The following is a 21,755-nucleotide window of genomic DNA, read 5'->3' as shown; positions in this document are numbered from 1 at the left end:
TGACTAAAAAGCAGTCCCTGAAGAGGATTTGGCTGTTCTGTCTGCTTCCAGGGCAATGCCCCTGAGGTATGAACACATCAAGGTTCTACGGCCTGTGACCAACTGAACTCCAGCTGCACGGAGGCGGAAACTCATCGCTGGAACTTCATCAGAGCATCAATCAATCAGAAATCTGCCCTAAGCCCCATGCCATAAATAATAGACGGGAGGAAATCTGTGAGAGAGAGTGCACTGGTGATGGGCAGATATCTGACAGGCCCGTTTTGTATTGCTGAAAAAATCATCCGTGGTCTCTTCGCATTTTTTCCGATTTACTTTTTTATTTACATCATTTATCTGACGCGGTGCCGGACAAAGACTTGCAGTGCAGCGAGGGCCATTTCTCAGGCAACGGCAGCTTCAAAAGCTTCCGGAAAGATAAAAAAACAACAGTAATGACAGACAACAAAACACCCCGGGCCCCGTCAGAAGAAGACAGGAGCCGTTGCGCACGCACAGGGGAGCGCTCGGGGAGCGAGCTGCCGAAACGCTCGGCGGCGGGCGCGCTTGGCTGAAAGAGGGGCGACGCCACGAGGGGGGGCCTGACACGGACTTGTCGCATCGCCGCTGCGGAAAATCCCCCGAAGCGCTTTTTAAATCACCGCGCACGGCCCCTGCAATTTACCGCTGAGAGGCGATCGTTACTTGTAGTAACGTCCGTTAAGGTGGAAGACGCCGGAATAAATTCGCCGCGTTTTTTCTCTCCGGCACCCTTAAAAAAAACGTCTGCAACTTAAAAAAAAAACCTCAAAGATTTCACACGAAATCATCCTCACCTCCCTCCGCAACATTAATCAGAACATCTCCAATTCGACTATAATGATTTACATTGTACAAGACAGGAAGCACAAGGGGCCTACTGTGCATCACTGCATGCGCCAGGGAAAAATGAACTACTGCACTGATAACCATCAGCCTTGACTCCCAGATAATGACCACATCCAATGCGCTTCTCATGGGAAAAGCATCTGCAGTCAGAGAGAGCCTTAAAACGCACAAGCGGGTAGTCAGGAATGTTCTGGAGCCCACGGTTTCCTGCCAGAGCTAAAATGTCACCGCTAATACCCCCTGACCCGGGCGAGACGGAAGAGAGGGCGGCTCAGACGTACAGTACAGCGCCGTGAACGCACGACCCTCGCCGCCGGGACCGCATTCTTCACGCCGCGGCAGCCGTGGCCGGGAACAGGGGCCTCCTTGTCTCTCCGATCGGTTCCCGTTCCAGCAAATCCGCCCGCGGCTAGAGCCGCTGCCGTCTTATTACGCGGCAAAATGGCGTCTTCTTTAGAGACGGCCCTCAGTCGGGCCGCGATCTGCGCCACATCTCTCCCTGGGTGTGAGGATCGAGGGGGCTTTCCGGTGTTATTGGGAGATGGATAGCAAGGCGGGGTCCAGTCGGGGGGGGGCGGGGCGGGGCGAGGCGAGGCGGGGCGGGGTCCAGTCGGGGGGGGGGGGGGGGGGCGGGGCGAGGCGAGGCGGGGTCCAGTCGGAGGCCTCAAGCGGGGAGAGCACAGAAAGCGCTGTTTATCTCCGGCTCCTCGGGAGGGATGAGCGACGGAGGCGATGGTGGCAGAGCTCAGATGCATCGTGGGAAAAGGCAATATAACGACACCACGCTGTGTATCATTTCAACCAACGCACTCACGTTGGTTGAAATGATAACGTATCACGGTACAGTGGATAAAAAACAAAGACCTAAAATTCAAGGTGACCTGCCACATTGCATTAATCGTCGAATACACCTTTTAAAAATACTTTTAAAAAACCCATAAAAGAAAATCACAGGTCATTACTCTACCTATTTACATGGATAATGGATAATGCATTGATCCACTTTTATATTAGCCAAAACACTATTAGTTTACTCTCCACATGAACAGTTATGATTTTAATGGTTCACTGATAAGATTTGTCCCCAGTAACCAGTCAGCAAACATGAACCAAAAGCACATGGAAATAGGCTACACGTTGTTCAAAGCTCCTTACTTGGTAGGTGAAGCACAAACTGTCTGTCTGGAAAGCTGTCTGAACCCCATTGAACACAAGCCATCAAAATATGCCCACGAGGGGAAATCAAATATTGAAAGGGTTTAAGGAGTTACGCCATGGTACAAAGCCTATGCAGGTCAAATCACAATCAGTGCATGGAAGATCAGGCTAACTGCAATCTACATCACAATGAGTGCATGGAAGGTGCGGCTAACTGCAATCTACATCAAGATGAGCGCATGGAAGATGAAGCTAACTGCAATCTACATCAGGAAAGGTGAGCGTAAAAGCAGCTCGGCAGAAACCGTGCTGGCTTGAGACTTACCTGTGGACTCCGGTCTGATTTGCACTGATCAGAAAATGGGTGGATGCACAGCAAGGGGGCCCGAGAACTGGAGAAAGAGAGAAAAGAGAAAGAAAGAGAGAGATATCACCATGGAGACATGGGTATGATGAGGCAAAGTACCCAATCAGTGCGCAGGCCAGCTACAAATGAGAGCAATCAATAGCGCAACACCTGCTGTGGAGACATGCTTCCTGCTTCTCAGCAGCCTGTCTGGACGCTAGGCCTGATGGCACAGTTCAGGACTAGAACAAAATGACTAGGGCAGTAATTGGGCCCATGTCTCTGCCTTTAGTCAGACCTCAAAAGATGTGTTGTGTGGTTTCACTGGCTGTATTCTCCAGCAGTGTGTTGTACCTTAACTGAACTGTTTTGGATAAATATCCTCCCGTATAAATGATTCAAATGTAAAGTACCGTAGTCACCTTGGATAAGAGCTTCTTCCAAGAATACAGATACTGCAGAGCAAAACACACTCCAGTGGTCCTTTCAGGGATTTGGAGCTACACTCGAGTGATATTAACTAATGGTCAAGGTTCCATGAAAGTACACAAAATAAAAAATACGGCTCAATACTAGCCGAGTTTCCACTTTGTGACACACGCCCACACACACAGAATTACAAACATGGCTTATACTTTCAGAAAGACACATTATGATGATAATCTCTCAATCCCTTTTGATGGTTCAGGTTTGAAGCAGGACTCCTGTAAGCCAGGTGGAACCTGTGCGTTACGGTTGATTATTGCACACGTGCAACACTCAAATGCAATCACACAAAATGCAGTCCTCAATATGACTCCACTCTATATAAATGGCTAATATCCTGAAAGGTAATTAGTGGACAACCTGAGTAATGTTCAACAGAGCTAGCCTGGACAGAGTAGAGAGAGACCTACAATGTAACCTGAATATTTCTCATAATTGAAAACTATTAATTAAACACTTACAGAACTGGCACTGAATTTCAAATTGACTATAAACTGACAGAACATCAGTAAAATTTCTCAATTACCTCGGATTCTCAAGGGTATGCTGAACAACAGAAACACTGATAACTTTCTGCAAGGCTGCCAGAAGACAATACACTCACCTGACACTTAGTTTTATAGCCAATTACAGTTACTGGAGAGTCAGAGCATTACTTACAGAAAATGAACTCATAAATTACATAAAACCCAATCTGTGAAAACAAGAATTAACCATAAAATGAAATGCAATGATTAAAATTTAGTGCCTTGAGACTGTTTTTTAAATTATTTATTTATTTATTTATTTATTTAGTATTTGTAATGGCAATTCTCAGAAGCCTACAGGAAGCCTACAAGACCAAACTGACATGAAATCAAAGACGTGTGTCCTAGCCACTGTCTGGGGTCAGTTTGGAAATGGTGGTCGATTCATTTCCTTGGAACTTTGTGTCTTTTAGTCCCGTGCAAACGGGAAGCCGCGGATATACAAAATATCATCATTTTGTCTATAACTGTTACTGACTTCATTAACAGGAGGCAGAACTCTGCCGGTAACGGGGACGATCGTTTGCAGCAAGACTGGTCTTTCCACGGTTGTACTGTAGCATGGGAGACCTTCGGGGAAAGCGTGCCACCCTGTACGAGACCCCGAGCAACCTCTCTCCGCCACGGAGCATCGGATCTCCCGTCCGTCACGAGCACTTCCTGCGTGTCGGCTCCCAGGACCTCAAACCCTCCGGGCAGGGTCAGAGAAGGCCTCTTTCCCGTTTTTCATTTATTTTTTTCTCAGGTCGCGTTCCATCATGCTAGGGCAGGCATGCAAAAGGCAATCTGATTAACCTTGCTCGCGTAAACACGTCGTCACGCGTAATCTTAGGCTGAGGGGGGCCGTGGAGTCAGCGAGAGGACTGGGAATGCGTCAGACTGTGCTCGCCGGAGGGGGGGGGGGAGGGGGGGTTGGTTGGCGGAGGTGACGCTGTGTGGTGGCGGAGGGAGATGAGGTTGAGAAGCTCATATGTCTGATAACAGCAGTGTAAATTTGCTGAATCCACGGTATGTTTGTTTGATGTGGCATGCCGCCTGAGTGACTGACAGCTGACAACCACCCCTTCAGGCAGACCGATCAAGTGATTTATTTATTCATGTTTATTAATATGGGTTACATTCAAATTTATGTATTATTATTTGACATCTGACACGTGGTTCATTTTCATAACCGTAACCGTAACCCTAACGCTAACTGTAATCGAAACCCTAACCTTAGCTGTACCCAGAACCCTACCTGTAACCCTAAATCTAGCTGTAACCCTAACCCTAACCCTAGCTGTAACCCTAACCCTTACCCTAGCTGTAACCCTAACTCTAGCTGTGAACGTAATCCTAACCCTAGCTGTACCCAGAACCCTACCTGTAACCCTAAATCTAGCTGTAACCCTAACCCTAACCGTAACCCTAACCCTAGCTGTAACCCTAATCCTAACCCTAGCTGTAACCCTAACCCTAACCCTAGCTGTAAATCTAACCCTAACCGTAACCCTAACCCTAGCTGTAACCCTAATCCTAACCCTACCTGTAACCCTAACTCTAGCTGTAACCCTAACCCTAGCTGTAACCCTAAACCTAAACCTAGCTGTAACCGTAACCCTAACCTCCTAGAACACCATAACAACCTCATAGAACACCATAGCAACCACTTATTAACACCCCATCAACCCAACACCCTAGCAAGCACCTAGAACTCCATAGCAACCTCATAGCAACACCCTAGTAACCACCTAGAACACCCTAGCAACCGCCTAGAACACCATGTCAACTACCTAGCAACTAGGGGTATGCAGAGACGTCATTATCTGTATCTGTATCTGTTCAACCAACAAAGTTATCTGTCTCTGTATCTGTATCCGGACACTGGAAGTGGCCGTGGCTTATACCCAGTGTCACGTTAAATCCGGCAAATGTTGTATTTTCGAGCCTAATATTCATTAGCAATGCAATTGTTGTGCCTTCAAAGCATCAAATTGATTTAATATTGGCATATAATTATGAAATATATTTCCATAATTATATGCCATCCTCATACTGTACTTTTCATCTCTCATTCTCTCTCTCTTTTATTTTTAATGAAACTAAGTTCTATGAACTGTCTGAACCCCGCCAAATTTTGCACACATATGCCACTCCTCATGAGGAACAAATTTGCCTCAAGGACCCATCACTTTCTGTTACTTAGATCTTCCGCCATTTTGAATTTTATGCAAAACTATAAACGATCAAACTCCTCCTAGGATTTTACACCAATCTGCACCAAACTTTGTATACATAATCTATGGAGCAATGTCTATTAGCATATCAAATTTTTGAAAAGTTAAAAAACAATGCCACTATGAGCCAATGAATATTGCGGAGGGCGTGGCTTTTCACATAAATATGTATATCTTCTGAACGGTTTGACCTAACACCACAAAACTTCGTAGGCATATCAGCACACATAAGTGGAGGCTAACCCTCCACTGTTGGCCCGATCAAACAAAATGGCGGCTCTAGAGAGCTCATTTCCGGTTTAGGCATAACCATAATGCCAATTTTTTCAAAACTTGGCACATTGGTATAGGGGCACTCCAAATGGACAGGAAGCAAATATGAAGCCGATTGGCCATAAGGTGGCACTATCATGAGCTAATAGGTGTGGTTTTTGGACCATTTTGAACAAGCATATCTCCTGCCCCATTTGAGCTACAGTCATGAAATTTTGGACATATGTGCAACTCGTCAAACGTAACGCATTTCCCATAAGGACCCATAAGCTCCCCCCATTAGATCTTCCGCAAATTAGACTTTTTTGAAAAATGATTCAAATGCTCCTAATCCTATATGATTTGATAACACGTAACTGATTTGATACGTAACTGTCCGTTCTGGTGTCACAAAACTTTGCATAATGATTGAAGGTCACTCTGAGTGACCACATGGTAGCTCAAATGCAATGGCATGTTGTGCTTGCTGCTTGGTCCCCGTAATTGCTGCTTGCAGCTATATTTATTATTATTATTATTATTATTATTATTATTATTATTATTATTATTAATACCTTTAGGTAAGAGAACAGATTTAAAGATTAAATGTAAGTACTGCAACTGTTATAGGTGTCACATGAGAGACTTCTGTAATTATCTTAATTACCTAGTTTCATTTAAACTAGCAATGGTTTGAGTGGGTGCAAATATAAAGCCGCCTACTCATCGATCTTTCAAGGGGGCATCACTTACAGCTTTGGCTCTCAATAGTAATTCTGTTCCCCATCCCAAATATTAGTGGGAATGCAAAGTGCATTTAAATGAAAATCCCCATACTTGATATTCAAGGGTATAAAATTGGAATAATCACAGTACTAGTATGTGCTCAAACTTCCCAGGACTGTTGGGGGGAAAATACTGAATGAGATGTAAAAAAGGATAAAACATGCTGGGAGAAGGATATTTGTTTTTGAATTGAGATTTGTAGGTTAGGAGTGAAATCTGAATGTTATCGGGAGGAAGCTTTCAGCGCGGGGGGAAAAAATGAGTCAATTTCCGAGATACGGCTTTACCGTGACAGAGCAATAGCGATGAGAAATGCAGGTTGTGTTTGGCCTGATATGGAAGACTCTGAGAGGTAATTCTGGCAGCATCCTGTCAGCGATGTCACGTCTATGTGAAAACCCCCGATTATATAGTCAAAGGAAAAGATGACTGCTTGTGTAAGCGAGCGTGAGTGCATGTATATGTATGTATGTGTATGTATGACAGACCTGGGTAAAATACGTATTTGTTTTGGATTCAAACACTTTCCTACGCTTTACTGATCTTGTCAAGTGTATTGGAACCAATGAAATACTCTCAAAAAGTGCAAACCCCAACTTCTGGTCATACTGGCAGGCTGAATTACACCAGGCAAGATCACAGAAAAGAAAGTATTTGAATCCAACCAAATACGTATTTGACCCAGGTCTGATGTATGTATGTATGTACGTATGCATGTAAGTATGTATGTATGAAATGTAGAGTGAAGATCACAATATTTTAAACACAATTATTGAGCCTGACCCAAAAACTGAAACAGGCCGTTACTGCCTACATTCTGAATGGCATGACACCAGCCTGTGTCTCAGGAAAGCCACCATAGATGTCATGTTAACACAGATCACTGTGGGATGCCCCAACACCAGAGCCGATGTGTTGTGGTGTCGTGTCGAATGGTCTGGCTTTCAGACAGAATCACTGCCAGCGGGGGGGAGTGGGGTCAGCTGTGGAGAATTCTAGGAACAGCAGCATGGTGCACGGACTTCATGTGCCGCTACAGATGCGCGGTTACAGCTTGCCGATGCTGACAGTTTGCCCACCGCTCTGCGGCCCAGCCACGCCCGGCTGAGAGACTGCAAGCTCCCAACACCTGAATGCAATGCAAAGCAACCAGGCACAGCTACACAGCGAGACAGAGAGACTCCACCACTGCTGGGGCTTTAGGTGTGACTATACCTACAACAACAAACATTTTGGGAAGGTGGGATGAAGAGAGAGAGAGAGAGAGACAGACAGAGAGAAAAAGAGAAAGAGAATATGTATACCTCATCTTCTGGGCTTCTGCCAGGCAAATACAGTAGTCTGAGTAATCAAAATTACACTAAGTAATTATACATCCCTCTGGAAAATTTCCAGCTAAAATATGTGTTCTTGAAACAGCAAAACCTATTGATTTTATAAGAGTACATTCATCAAAAGTACTTTTTTCAAAAAAATAAAACAAAAATAAAGAATTGGGATGGGACCTGTATTTGTGAACAGTGATTTGAGTGCATAACATGACCTCAGCTAAAAGAAATGGCCATACCAATTTTAAAACAAAGGTCAACAGTTTTCAGTACCTGAATATCAATAGAGCTAATCACCAGCACTGTACTCTAAAAGAATCCAGTAATTAAAAACAATGTAATTAATACAGCTTAGTAATTCCTAAAGTATACTTATCACTAATTTATTAAAAAATGTAATCAAATAAAACATGACAGGTTGAATGGCAGAGGGATGAAAGGGTTTAAAGTGTTCTGTCTAATCATGCAGTAACACCTTTAAATACCGTGCCTATTTTTATACCTCTTCACGGGGAGGATTTATGTTATGAGAGCTCTGATGAACGCGCTCTGGGGATTTCACTCCGGGAAGAACAATACTCTCATTGCAGCTGGGCGTCCTCTTTATTAAAAGGGGTGAAATACTGAGATTGGGCCTACTGAAAGCACTGATCTCGCCCTGCTAAGCCTTCGGGGCCTGGGCCTCGGTGTTAGGAGGAGGGCCGGACTGCTCTCTAGCTGTGGCCGAGTCTTCGTTCGTCAAAGACCCTGACTGCCGGTCTCGAACCTACGATTTGGGACGCATGCTGAATTTTTCACGGTCTGACACGTTTCACCAATACTGGAGCGGTTTAGTCTGGTCAAACTGTGTGGAGCTCAAAGCATGTGCTTTTTTAACGGTTTCCAAATTTAGGAGTAAAATACACCCGGCGTATCATATTTCAAGTGGCCACCCCTTGCTTAAATTCCACTGTTTTGGAATGCTAATTCTCAGCTACAGAGCTGAAACAGCGGCAAACACAAGGTACGGCTCAGCGGGGTTACAGAACGAACCGTAGCTACCGCGGCGACGCCGTGCTGGCTGGCTAGCGCACAATGCCATTACGGCGAAGCTTGTCACCGCCGCTGATTAATAATAAGATCTCAATCCGCGTCTGCACACGTGACACAAAATCGATGCCGAGAAACATTAAAGAGCATTTATGCAGCAGGCGAGGATGAATCATCGCCCTGCAAACGCAAAGTGAAAGTGATGTTTGGGCTGACAGATTAGGAACATTGCAGTAATAGCGCTGGTGATCAGAAAGCGCACTTCTTATGTGTGAGTGTGCTGTGCACAGCCAGGTTAACATTGCTTTTTTTTTTTTACATGTGTAATGGTTTGCAGTATTACCTCTATGGCTTTCTGTACCGGCGATGATTACGCCATAATTGCCGCCCTTTTACTTCTGCCCTGTGGAGACTAACAACTTTAGGGAGCCGCAAAACGGAACCGAAGCCTTGTCCGCTCCTTCCTGCCGAAATCCTTCTCTCCTGACGTTAATGACCGAGCCGAGCGCTCTTCAACAGCGAGGGCCGATTACCTCCAATCCATAAGGGCGAATGGACAAATAGGCTGACAGCAGGTAAACCGCGCGGCAACGAGAAAAAGATTTAGCGCGACGTTGGCTTTCTCCAATACCCCCCATACATCAGACTCCGCTCGAAACGTTCCCGTATCTGGGCCATCGTCTGCGTTTTGCAAGGCTTATGGCGGAATTGCTTCAAGTTTAAAAACCCTTTGAAAAATGTGAAGATGACACCATTCTTCATACGATGCAGGAGACAGCAGGGAAACCATTTTAGTAGGTAGGACAAATCTTCTCATTGCTCAGTGCGATCACGTATATTACTTATGGGATGTGGCGTGCCAGCACATTACAGTGGATACACAGGAAGCGACTCTCAGAATGCAAATATGATACATGTAAATTCACAGGTGCATTGCCCCAATGCACATCCCCAGAGGAAGCTCACATTTCACAAATAAAAATTTTAACAAATAAAAACTCCTCCCAGTCAAACCAAGGCAACGTTAATCCTCAGTTTAGGATTAAAAAGTTCCCAGTGTGCCCAATGCTAATCTATAGATGGTCACAATCATGACAATAATCAAGCAGAAAAGATTGTTCTGGCTAAAACCTTTATCTGTGATGCCAAAAAGAGATTGAGAATGTAGTTATTTAAGTATCAAACTCATTATCTCCCTCCTGCACTGACTATGGCACTTAACTTTATGTTGTGGGTTTATACAGTATATTAACTATCTTTATAAATTGTGACACTGATGACTTATCATCAGCTTTGCTCACTGAATAAACTTTTATGTGTGCATTTTTAGGTTCTCTGGGTAAGAGCATCTGCTAAATGCCTAAATGTAAAGCAATAATCGAAATTATCCTATTATAAAATCATTGATGACCCAGTTGAAATGGTATGCATTGCATCAAGGCAGTAGCCATTAAACAGCGGTAAATCCTCATCTAATAGTTTGATGGGGAAAATTGCTGATTGGCCAAGTAAGTGTTCGCTAAGCCGTGACTTTGAGGAACAGTGACATGATAATTGAGTGTGGGAAGAGCACGAGGGACAGTAGGACCAGCGATGCTAAAGGGTAACTTGCTGTGAGATTGCATTCCACGAATAAAGAAAAACACCGAAAGGTCATATTTCTGGTCTGTCCACATAAGCCATCAAATTTCCCATCCCTACCCTCACATTTCCACTCCACTGCATTTCATGCTAACCTGTCGGCTATTTTTATGGCAGCAGACGAGGGACGCTAAACCATGCAAATGTTTGCCTTTGCATATATTCATGAGGCAAGGACTGCGAATCGGACCTGGAACTCAGATAAGGCTTTCCATAACGAGAGAGGCCACACTTTCAGCAGACGGTGGTCCGGCAGCCAAACTGCACAATCTCACGGTTACTGAGCTACACGCCTGCACTCCCGCAAAACATCGATTAACACTGCGCAAGTGACAACACTGTTTCTCTGTGACTCTCAGTTTGCTGCAGTTCTCACTCACTACACATCTATAAAGGGCAGCCAAAGCTGTTCACTTGACAGTTATCATATCTAGCTGGAAGTCTGAATGACTCAGAACTAAAGCAAGTGCCTTGAGAAAGCCTCGCCAGACATATCCGAAATGAACGGAGCGGACATCCCACACATGGGCGTTCCATCTGGCCGAGCGGACACTTTCCCATGGTTTTGTTTTCCCACGCCCCGGCCCGGGCGCCTTATAAGGAGACGGCCGCTGGCGGGCAGTGCCACTGTTCTCTGATGTCTTGATGCAGGGAGCGGCGGAGCGGAACACCCGGCACTCGGCCCCAGCCCCCCACCCCCCCACCCCCCCACACCCCCTGCCATGCCGCCCAGCGCGGACACAAAGGCCCGCCCCGGGCCAGTGCCTCAGGAAGAGCGGGGGAGGAAACTGTATCGCGGTGAGGTTCGGTCCCGCGGGGACGCGGCACGCCTCCTCTTACCGCTCTGCCCGGCCGAGCGTGACCGAGAAGTGTGCGGGGTGACCGTCCTTTCCCTCGAGCGGCGCGTGCGCGGGGTTAGCGAAAGGGAGAGGAGCCGTGCGGTCTGCCCGGGGGCTAGAACCTGGGGCGGTGGGAATCTTGAAGAAGGTGCGTATGAACCCAGTAAGAGCACAGAGCCGCTGTCTGAGGAGCGTCTTGCTGCCCCTGACTCACCCAGCCCACAAAAATTACCCCTCCCCCCCAAAAAAAAAAAAATAATGACACCATTCTCTGCTTGGCTGTCATGAACCCTGAGAGACGCTACAGCACTGCTCTTTGTAAGCCAACCAAACAGCTTCTCTACTGCCACTGCAGGACTTCCTCACCTGCTAATATGAATTTATCCAGGCACAGGACAGCATGAGCAGGATGATTAATCACGGTCTTTTTAAATATGGTTTGGGGTGGAAAACTGTTCATTTTAAAATGCTACACCACAGTTAATTATTTAATGATTCAGTACAGTGCAGCTGTGAATCTAACAGTGTGCAGTTAATCTGTAATTTTCAAAATGCACTGTGGTTTTTTTACATGATAAGGGTGGATAAACAGTCACTTTAACAGTTGACAGGTGATTTTTCACAGAGACATGGACATTTATGCTGTTTTCTACCTCAGCAGAGAGGAGGGACGCTGTAACACGGAGACACTGGGACACGGGGAGGCCTTCACAGATATACTCTACATGGAATGTAATTGCGAAAAATTTGACTTCAATCCCTGAAATCGTGCCTCCACTTTTTTCCAATTCCCTTTCATGAAGAGCACCTCAGGCTTCTCAGCAGGAGCCCTTTCAAATTCCCTTTAAATTCTTCCTGTCACGAAAGCAGGTATATTTACATCATAAAAACAGGTATATTTACCTCCAAACACACTAGCAGGTGCAGGCAGTCTTGTTCTGCTTTTCATTCCAGCATGAAAGGTGGACAAGAACACACATCACAAACATGACGCACTGCTACACATGTCCAAGGTACTGAGAGAGAAAGAAGGTTCAGGAAAGGTGCCATGAAACCGGCCTTGAATACAATTCAAATTCAAGTAAGGTATGATTGCACCAAACTCAAGGTACATTATTTTCTCTCCCGTTCCATCAAGGCCGGGAGCAAAATTGCAGATCGGGCGTCATATTTCATCACCGCCAGCCAAACTCATTTTTCGATGACACGATTGAAAGGAAGCCGAAAATCTCTTTTCCCCCCGCATAGATCTATTCACGCAAGATGGAGCGAAATCCGCGCGCGGGCCCTTCCCTCAGATTTATATCGCCTTTCCTCCTCCCCTCCCTCTGTTTACTTATGCAGAACACCGATCTTAGCTTAATGGTTACGTAATGGGAGGCAATAAGAAAAGAGATGGGCTTGTCAACAGAGATGGAGATTGCAGAATAACCGCGGCTCCTCCGCGCTGAATACTGAGCGATCCTGGCTTTATTTAGCATTCTGCGCGGGAGCGGGAGGCTCTCGCGTTTAAAAAGAACACTTCAGGAAGGAGGTATGTTGCCGCTGGCTGCTCCTGGAAAGCTGTGCCTATATGCGGAGCAGCTTAGCGAGCAGGAGGCGTCGCTCCCCAGGGACCGGCCTGGGCCTGGGCAGACTTTACTGGGCCTTTCTGTTTTAGGACGCTATCGCGAGAGACCGGCGAAGGGGCGCCGTCCAGGGCCTGCGCTTCGGTTAGCGGCTGAAAGGAGGGGTGTTGGGCGCTGCTGAGCGGAGAATGCCGTCATCTCAATTTCTGTCAATTTCCTCCCGTTGGTCTGGGAGCCCGGGCACTTGGGAGAGGAGATGGATGGAGCAGGTACTTTGGCTGACCCGTTTAATGAGGTCCAATTGCATTACACCAATTACACCCCTCTCCCCCATTTTACTCAAATGACTCATTTTCCTCTTCAGTTTCATGTACCCCAACCAACATTTCCAAACAAAAGCTTTAAAATTCTAAAACGTAATAAATACATAACAGAAATGTGTATTTCATGAGACAGAGGTTTCAGAGATAGGCAATGCGAAAAATGGAGAGCTTTGATACGCTTTGCAAGATTCTCTTCAACTTGGCTTTGGGTGAACTGAGAACGCTTCTGAACAATAAAAAATGTAAAATTGCTTCTATTCCCCCAAATCTACAAAGAAGAGATTTAACTAGTCAGTTTCAAGTTGTCGCTGCTACTGTTCTAGTGGGAACATTCATATATGTACAAGAATTCATACTAAAGCAGCCAATAAATAGGGAAAACTTCCATTCCTTCAAGTATCTACATTGCACAAAAAACTACACACACACACACACAGACAGATAGACAGTCAGACACAGAGCAAGGAGGCTTTGGTATCAGCTATTTGATTGAGCGTGGGGGCTTCCATCATACACGGCTATATTACTCAACACTCGTTCCCCTTCATACACAAACACTGTAATTCATTCAGAACATAAAGTACCCATTGTAGGAACTTCAAATGCCTGACATCGCACTGAATGTGTCCCTTGTTGACAGCTGGGATGAACACAGGCATCAAGGCCTGCCTTCATTCAGTGACATGTTTGGATAGGAATTTCAAAAAGACTAACCAAAACGGTTTTAATCAGCTTTTACTTTCAAATAGACTGTAAGGTGAACTACATAATGGAGTTAAGCAGAATTTAAAACTCGCCCTGGGTTGTTTTGGGTGATTAAGTACCACCAAAATAACTCTTGAACTTGTTTTTCTTTTATTAACTTTTTTGCAGGTATTGAGCTTTTGTATCTAAGCAACTAATGAGATCCATGGTTACATGCATATTTTTAAAGAACAAATACAATTAAATCAAAAATAAACACACAGGACTGGACATACACAAAATCTTTCATGTTATGCCACACCACTTTCACTTTCCCTGGAGTTAATTTTCAAGAATTTACTGAAAGTTTTTTTCAGATTTTTAAAATTAATTTCAAGTCACAATCAGACATACGTCAAACTAAATGCTAGATAAATTTGAATACTTTTTTCCAGAACAAGCCCGGGAGCCCGTTTTAGTTTATATTGAAGCAATCCAGTTGCAGGGCCACAGCACAGACACAACAGCAGCCTGCAGACAAAATGATAATCCATTATAAACTAATGGATTAAATGTTGTTTAAAAAGCACCGTGGCACATTTCCCAGAGCTAGCTCTCTTTCCAATTAGGTGGGGATAAGGGAGGTGGCCGTGGCTAATCGATAGCAGTTAATGACCTGTGGGGGCAGTGTTAATGTGGAGACGAAGGGTATCGGGGATTCGTCCCGCCGCGCGCCCTCCGCAGGAGCGGACTGCGGCGCACGGCTGCACCGCGAGCTTCCAGTCCCGGGCCCACCAAACACGCCTCAGACCTGCCGAAGGAACCGGCTCCTAATTCCTTTCGGGCTCTGTTCGGCCCGCGAGAAGCTCTGAATAAATATCACGCCGCCCGTCTGGAGAGCGCGGAAAGCGCGCTTTCTCCTGCCAGCGTCCGCTCACGGGGACGAAGGAGCCGCCCGACGCCGCTGGTTATTAGCAGGCGCAGGTGTGGCTAAGCGAGAGATCGGCTTGTGCGGGAGAAGAGGACGTGGGAGCCTGTAGCCCCTCCGTCGGGAAGCGAGGCATGCTGGGAGGAACGGGATTGGCCAGCGCTGGCTTCCTTTCCCATCTTTCCTCCAGGGCTCTACAGCGGAGGACGAATCCACGCCAATTAGTGGACGGAAGCCACCTCCTGTCGACACCTGCGGGGTTCGTGATAACAAAAGCTCCCTAAATGAGTTAGAAAAGCCCCGTACAGCATTCACATTTCCATCCAATCCCTGCGGCAAAAGGGCTCTTTGATTGGTGGGTCTTAAACTCACCATGCTCACGCTATTCTTTCCATTCCGCACAGCAGATAACAGCACATAAAGCACCACACACAGAGGGTGGAGAGGAAGTAAGGGGAGGTCAAGTGAGTGAGCAAGAGAGAGAGAGAGAGAGTTTGCTTGACTATTTTATAATAAAAAAAGATTCTTTTTTAACATAAAATGTGTCATCAACATTTGATGTAAAAAAAAAAAAAAAAGTATGTATTCTAAGCTGCTTTTTACTGCTAGTAAACATACAATTCTGAATATTACAGGATTAGTTTACACAACTGATCTCCCTTTAATAAGAAACAGGGATAATTTGCTGTTTGAATTATGATTTCCTGTTCCAATCTGCATGGGTAACCCTGCCTAATGGCGTGCCAGTGAAATGCACGGCAGGTTTTTGAGAGCGAGGCAGGCAGAGATACAGGAACGCGATGAGATACCGCATGATGAAGGCGCTGGGCGGCGGCTGGTAACGGCGGCCACCTTGACTCCTGTTCCGCCACATTTCACCGCGACGAATAAACTCGAGAAGGGCGGGAAAGGTCATCGTACCCCAAGCGGGCGAATTTCCCAAGTGCTGACAGTGAGAGATGAAGGGGAGGAGAAACGCTCCAAAGCTGCATCAATCATAGGAACGCTCTCACAAGCAATCGAGTCAATAAGACAGCATCGTATACAGTCCCCGCTTCTTTGATTTCCTCATCTCTTACGGACATGCCGGGTGGGATTTGATAGAGCAGAGACCTCCTGGAGGGATGAAGTATCTGTCTGGTTTGCGTCTTACTGAAGATACTGAACGTGCTCGGTCACAGGAAGAGATGGGCTGACCCTGCCTGAACTCAACCAAGCGCGGTCTACGCAACCTTGCTGGTGCGCTGGGTGCGAACGGACATAAAAATAGTTTCGCACCCACACAGAATGCACCGGGGTTTGGAAACTAGAGGAAGCCGTGGACGCTGTGTGGATATTTCAGTACACAAACTGTTGAGTAAATCGCAGAAAACAGAACAGATAAAGACCATGACAACCATACCGGGGCTTCATGGTGCGCACATGGCACCCAAGGGCGGGCACGTGCCAGAATACGGATGGCTGGCTGTGTGTGCGGTTTAATTTTCATTAGCTAACAATGTGTGTGTACCTTGAGGCAGCAAAGCAGTTCAGTGCAAGTCAAACTCAGATAAGTGGCAGATCATATGTAATGCATTGTGAGTGCTGTCTGTCGCTACGGGGCAGGGGGGGGAGGAGGGCGGGGAGGACTGCACTGCTAAACAGGGGAGCGCAAAGGGGGGCGGGGGGGGGGGGGGGGGGTACCACCTGTCGCTTTTGCCCCAAGTGCCCGATGTGCCCTTTTTATTTGATTTAAAAAAAAAAAAAACATTTGTATTATTAATGTCACCGTCATTAATTTTCATGAATTCATTCTGATGAAATATATTCTGTACAATACCTGGGTGTTGTAAAACTGTTGGTTGGTGTGCTTTTTCTCCCCCACTTTGAGCACCTGCCGCTCAAAAGGTCTCTGCACAGCCCTGCTGCTGAATAGCAGCGAGGCCTACATGCGATTACACTCCGATGTTATCGGCTGAGCCCTTCCTGCAGGCTGTGTGATGTTCTTCAGCAGGGCGGAAGAGAATTAGCCAGCAGGATATTACAGTTGTAAATAAATGAATGGTTTGCCTTCAATAACGGCTCAGTTCAAATCTGCTTAATTATTTTTTTCTAAATCTTTCCTTAGGTGGTAAGATCTTACCTTGGCCACTCATTGGAGACAAAAGCCACACGGTGAGAAGAGTTAATTTATTTTATGGCCTTTAGTTCAGGTAACCCTGTTTTTCTCGATTTTTCTTCCTGTTACACGCCCAGGCTTGTTTTCAATTTTGTTATACGGTGGCTGAAACCACATTTTCAATTCCAAGCGAAAGTATGCGGCTGCTTGAATATGTTATGGACCCGGGCGCTTGACGTAGAAAAGCAAAGTGTGATCGATTGTGAGAAAATCAGTTTCTATTTACACTCCCCCAGAGCTTTGAATTCATCTGTTCGGGGGAAAAAAGTGAAATGTTCCTGACTTAAAGTCCAATTGAATTTAGCTTGGGAAAAAATGGATAACTTTTCTGTAAATATTGCTTAAAATTTTCCCTGCATTTCCCAGTAATAACTGCCGAAACAAAATAAAGACTTACGCCACATGTGCACCACTGTAAGACTGAGAGGTACTGAAGCATACAGTGCAGTAGGCCTACTACTCAGGCAAATTAATGCACCTTATCTTCAGGGACTCCAACGTGGCCCAGAGCAAATATGGGCCATGACTCACGCTTGCAGGTGAGCAGGGTGGGGGGGGGGGGGGGGGTGGCAGTAGTCATTTATTACTTCCTTTAAGTCGACTATATTTGCAAGGCACCATCACCAAACACTAACCTGAATTTGGTAAGCTACTCTCAAGAGCACCACACAGGTGTTGGGTTTTCAGTCAGCTGTTTTCTCATAGCAATTAACTGATGGTAGGTAAAATCCGGAAGACAGAGGGGAATATGGAGCAAAGGGCACTCTGTATGAGGGAAACAAAAAAACATATTTGATTGGAATGCAGGTTGCCTTCGACAAATACAGGACTGTTGGCATCGCTTCTGGCATGCTAACTGGTTCTATGTGGACCACTTCCATTTTTCCATCCTGAGTTCAAACAGCAGGGCTGCCCAACAGCAGTATTCACTCGCACATTTTTAGGAAATGATGAGTGCACATTAAGTCAATCTGTGTATAATATTTCAAACTGTGTGCCGTGTGTCATACCTGTTAAATTTGCATATACTGTGGAAAGAGCTTTTTGGTGACTCAAAACAAATTCACAGAATAATGAAGTCACTGAATATATATCCCAAACAGCTCTTCCCTCTCCCTCTCCCCCTCCACTCTGCCCACCTACACCTTCCACAGCTGGGACGTCCTCATGGGGGTCTTCCCAAATGCACCTGCCATGTGGCCCCCCTCCAGCAGCCCAGCTGCCGCAGGACCCGTGGACCCTCAGATCTTCCAGCTGCCTAAGTGTTTCCTGAGAGACCACCCCTGCGAAACAAACTCCACTGTGTGCAGCCGAAAGCCAATCGCACAACAGCACAGAGGCCTTCTCTACAGCTGACAGCCAATTAAAAGTCTGCAACTATGGGACAATCATAGCACAGGGCTCACTTTCCACTCCTCGTGCCCACTCTAAACTGAATAGCCAGCTCATCGACAGTCAACTACCAACCAGTTTTATAAATGCTCCAATTGAAAATGAATGTACAAATTAAACTTGTAAGTGCACTAATTTATACAACAAGCATGAAAAACCTGCACTACTGCATTCACTGTAGAGTCTTCATAGAGAATTTTTAAATTATTTGCTTTACCAGACAGCCTTTTGCAAGGCTACTTAAATAGCTTGTTATCCATGCATACAGCCAGAGATTTACAGAGGAAAGGTAGGTTAAGTACAATTCTCAAGAGTAGCACAGTAATGCTTCATCCTCACCAACTGAAACTGCAAACCTTTGCATTCCAGGCCCAGTTCCTAAATTCCTACCCAAGTATGAAACACATTTTCCACTATTTGTGATGACTGAAAACTATAAATGGGGTACACACACACACACACACACACACACGCACACCTTTTCATTTACATACACAAATTGTACATTCACACATGTGCATGCCAAAATACGCCATGGATGAGCACAAGAGAACAGTCTCCCCCCCCTGCCCTTCCCCCTCTCCTCCACTGCAAACAGCAGCAGGCAATGCTTTTCATTAGTAGTTCATTTCTGTGCACAAGCAGGTGATTAAAAAGTATTTAAAAAAACAAATAAACCATTCAGCTCTTTCCAAGTCTTAGGTCAATATCGGCATGTTATTGTTGCTCATTAATAAGGGATTTGTCTGCTGCAGACCAGACTCCCGAGACACTGTTGAACTGCTGGAACTCCATAAAGCTTCATTCCTTCGTACCTCAGTAACAGACTTCCTGCAATGATCTCACTCCCAGCCAATGAGAGGACGGTTCCACACGGAGAGAGCCATTTTCCTAGCACAACGTGTGCCTTTGTGTTTTAACGAGTGTTAGCTAAGACTGTGGCATTTATGACGTCTGAATCATTAGAAGATGGACGTTATGAGGCAGTCTGACAAAAAGGCTGCACACTGATGTGCTGTAAACGCACCGTAAACAACACACTCTCAGACTCTGACACTACATAACCACCAGTCAGCAGAATGGACTACTGAGAGTTTCAAAGAAGGCGCGCTGTTCAAGGCCACAGACTGAGTGTGAACGAGCGCACGTGCGTCTCTCAGAGGGAGCGTGGGAGTGTTTGTCGGTGGGTGAACGTCACAACGCCGCTGCACGTGTATGTGTGTACACGAGTGTGCGCACATGTCTAAGCGTGCGCACGTGTGCATGTGTGGGCTAGTCCCTTCCTGCGGGGTTGTGAGCAGATCCGGGTGGAATCGCGTCCGGAATTCTATCTGCGAGAGACAAATCTGCAGCTGTAAAAAACCTGGTTTAATGAGGAACAGACTGGACTATTTTTTGCCCAATGTGACTTTTAAATTAGCAACCCGGAGGATGTATGAGACCATGTCCATGGAAAGCACAAAAAAAGGCCTCATTTCTTTTTCCATGACTTCTTCATCTCCCTGTTCCCTGTGTTTCTATGCATTTTTTGCATGTGTGTATGTGTTTTCTGTATGTGTGTGTGTGTGTTTTCTGTGTGTGTGTGTGTGTATGTGTGTGTTTTCTGTATGTGTGTGTATGTGTGTGTGTGTGTGTGTGTGTGTGTGTGTGTGTGTGTGTATGTGTGTGCGTGTGTGTATGTGCGTGTGTGTGTGTGTATGTGTTTTCTGTATGTGTGTGTGTGTGTGTGTATGTGTTTTCTGTATGTGTGTGTGTGTGTGTGCGCGTGCGCGCGTGTGCAGTCTGCGTGGCCCATATATCGCACCTCTCCACCGTTTCTCTCCCCCTCGTAATGAAGTTCCACCTCACTGGATCCAATCTCCCTCATCTGCCTCGAGAATCTATTAACTCTGATGGAAACAAATTCCTCCCTTCACTTATTGTATATTTTTTCCTCTCAAAATGACAAAAGACCTGGATTTAAGGCCCTATATGTATGTATGTATGTAATATGTATGTTGTGAGATTATATACAGTTCTTTCCTATTCAGCAAAATTAAGTAAAACATTTACAAAGAGCTGGCAAAACACAAGACAAGGCATGTGACAAGGCAACTTACAACAGAATGAACACAGTAAGCAGTGTGTACTGTATGTCCAAGCCCCTTAGCCGGCTCATTGACACACAGATAGGTGCACTGCTCAGGGTAAACAGAAAGAGAAGTAAGGTATCCACAGCTGCCTGTTCAGCTGTCCATTGCAATTCATCAGTGACCTTCACCAATGTCCTGTGGTCAGGTTTAGCACAATGTCCGACTCAATTAGGCACAAACACCAACACAGGAGTGTTATTTCTTCCCCAGCTCATTTTCCGACCGACTAACAAAGACATTTATAAATGGCTCTTTCGAAAACATCCCTGAATCAAACACTCTCTCTCAAACAGGTCAAGGGGATTTGCTTAAAATGTACACAAATTACAGATTTTTAAAAAAAGGATTTGTCAGCAGTTTATGTTCATTCTAGGATGTAACGACTGTACTGCCACAATCCAGCACTTTATTGAGGGTTGTTGGGTGGCGGCTCATGTTAAGTCACTGTTGCAGCATGCGGATGGGCCCCATGGGCTGGTACTGAACCCGGACCAAAGCAAGGCTAAGGTCAACATAATTGGCCCAGCTGTTGCCAAGGGAGGGAGGGACGTCAGTCGGGTAGAAGTTTGTCAGCTTTGGTCGATTGTTGGGCCCACAGTCTGCCCACACAACCTACACATTAAGCGTATTTCCCCGATTTTGTGTCTGTGTGAGCTTAACATGTGGATCGTGGAGTGAAAGAGTAGCAGTGGTGTGTTTCATGCTTCTCGATGCTCTTCCAAATTTACACTGTAGGTTGCACCAATGACCATAAACACAACTGCCAACAACAAACTGGGATAAAATATGGTTAACTTTTTTAAAGCACACTACTATGTCCAGTACTATATGCTTTCACTGACCAGTCTCAATAAACCCAAGATAGGCCTACATGTTACCTGGAGCGTATGTAAGGGTGATAATTGCTTATCCACTCTGATCAGTTGCTGAATTCTGGCATCTTGCTTCTAGGTTAAATGCTTTAAATATCTCCTTGAACTGCAGCTCCTTGAATTTGTGAGGTCCATAATAAATTATGGCTCGCTGGTAAAAACATTTAAAAACTATTAATTACATTATTACTATAAAAGCACATTTAAGCATTCACAGCATGAA

General features: G+C 45.5%; 1 protein-coding gene across 3 annotated transcripts in view; it reads right to left on the bottom strand.

Annotated features, from left to right (window-relative positions):
- mid2 (midline 2) overlaps positions 1-21,755 on the bottom strand; it is a 157,417-nt gene that overhangs the window by 106,159 nt on the left and 29,503 nt on the right. For 2 of the 3 annotated variants that reach the window (XM_035410117.1, XM_035410119.1), the window contains exon 2: positions 2,351-2,417. The gene's annotated coding sequence lies outside the window, so the exon portion shown is untranslated. Of the gene's footprint in view, positions 1-2,350; positions 2,418-21,755 lie in introns of those variants that run through there. The other variant, XM_035410123.1, reaches the window with a different exon arrangement.

The sequence above is a fragment of the Anguilla anguilla genome, chromosome 3, assembly GCF_013347855.1.
Source record: "Anguilla anguilla isolate fAngAng1 chromosome 3, fAngAng1.pri, whole genome shotgun sequence".
NCBI classification, from domain to species: Eukaryota; Metazoa; Chordata; class Actinopteri; order Anguilliformes; family Anguillidae; genus Anguilla; species Anguilla anguilla.
This window is presented reverse-complemented; position numbering and strand designations above follow the sequence as displayed.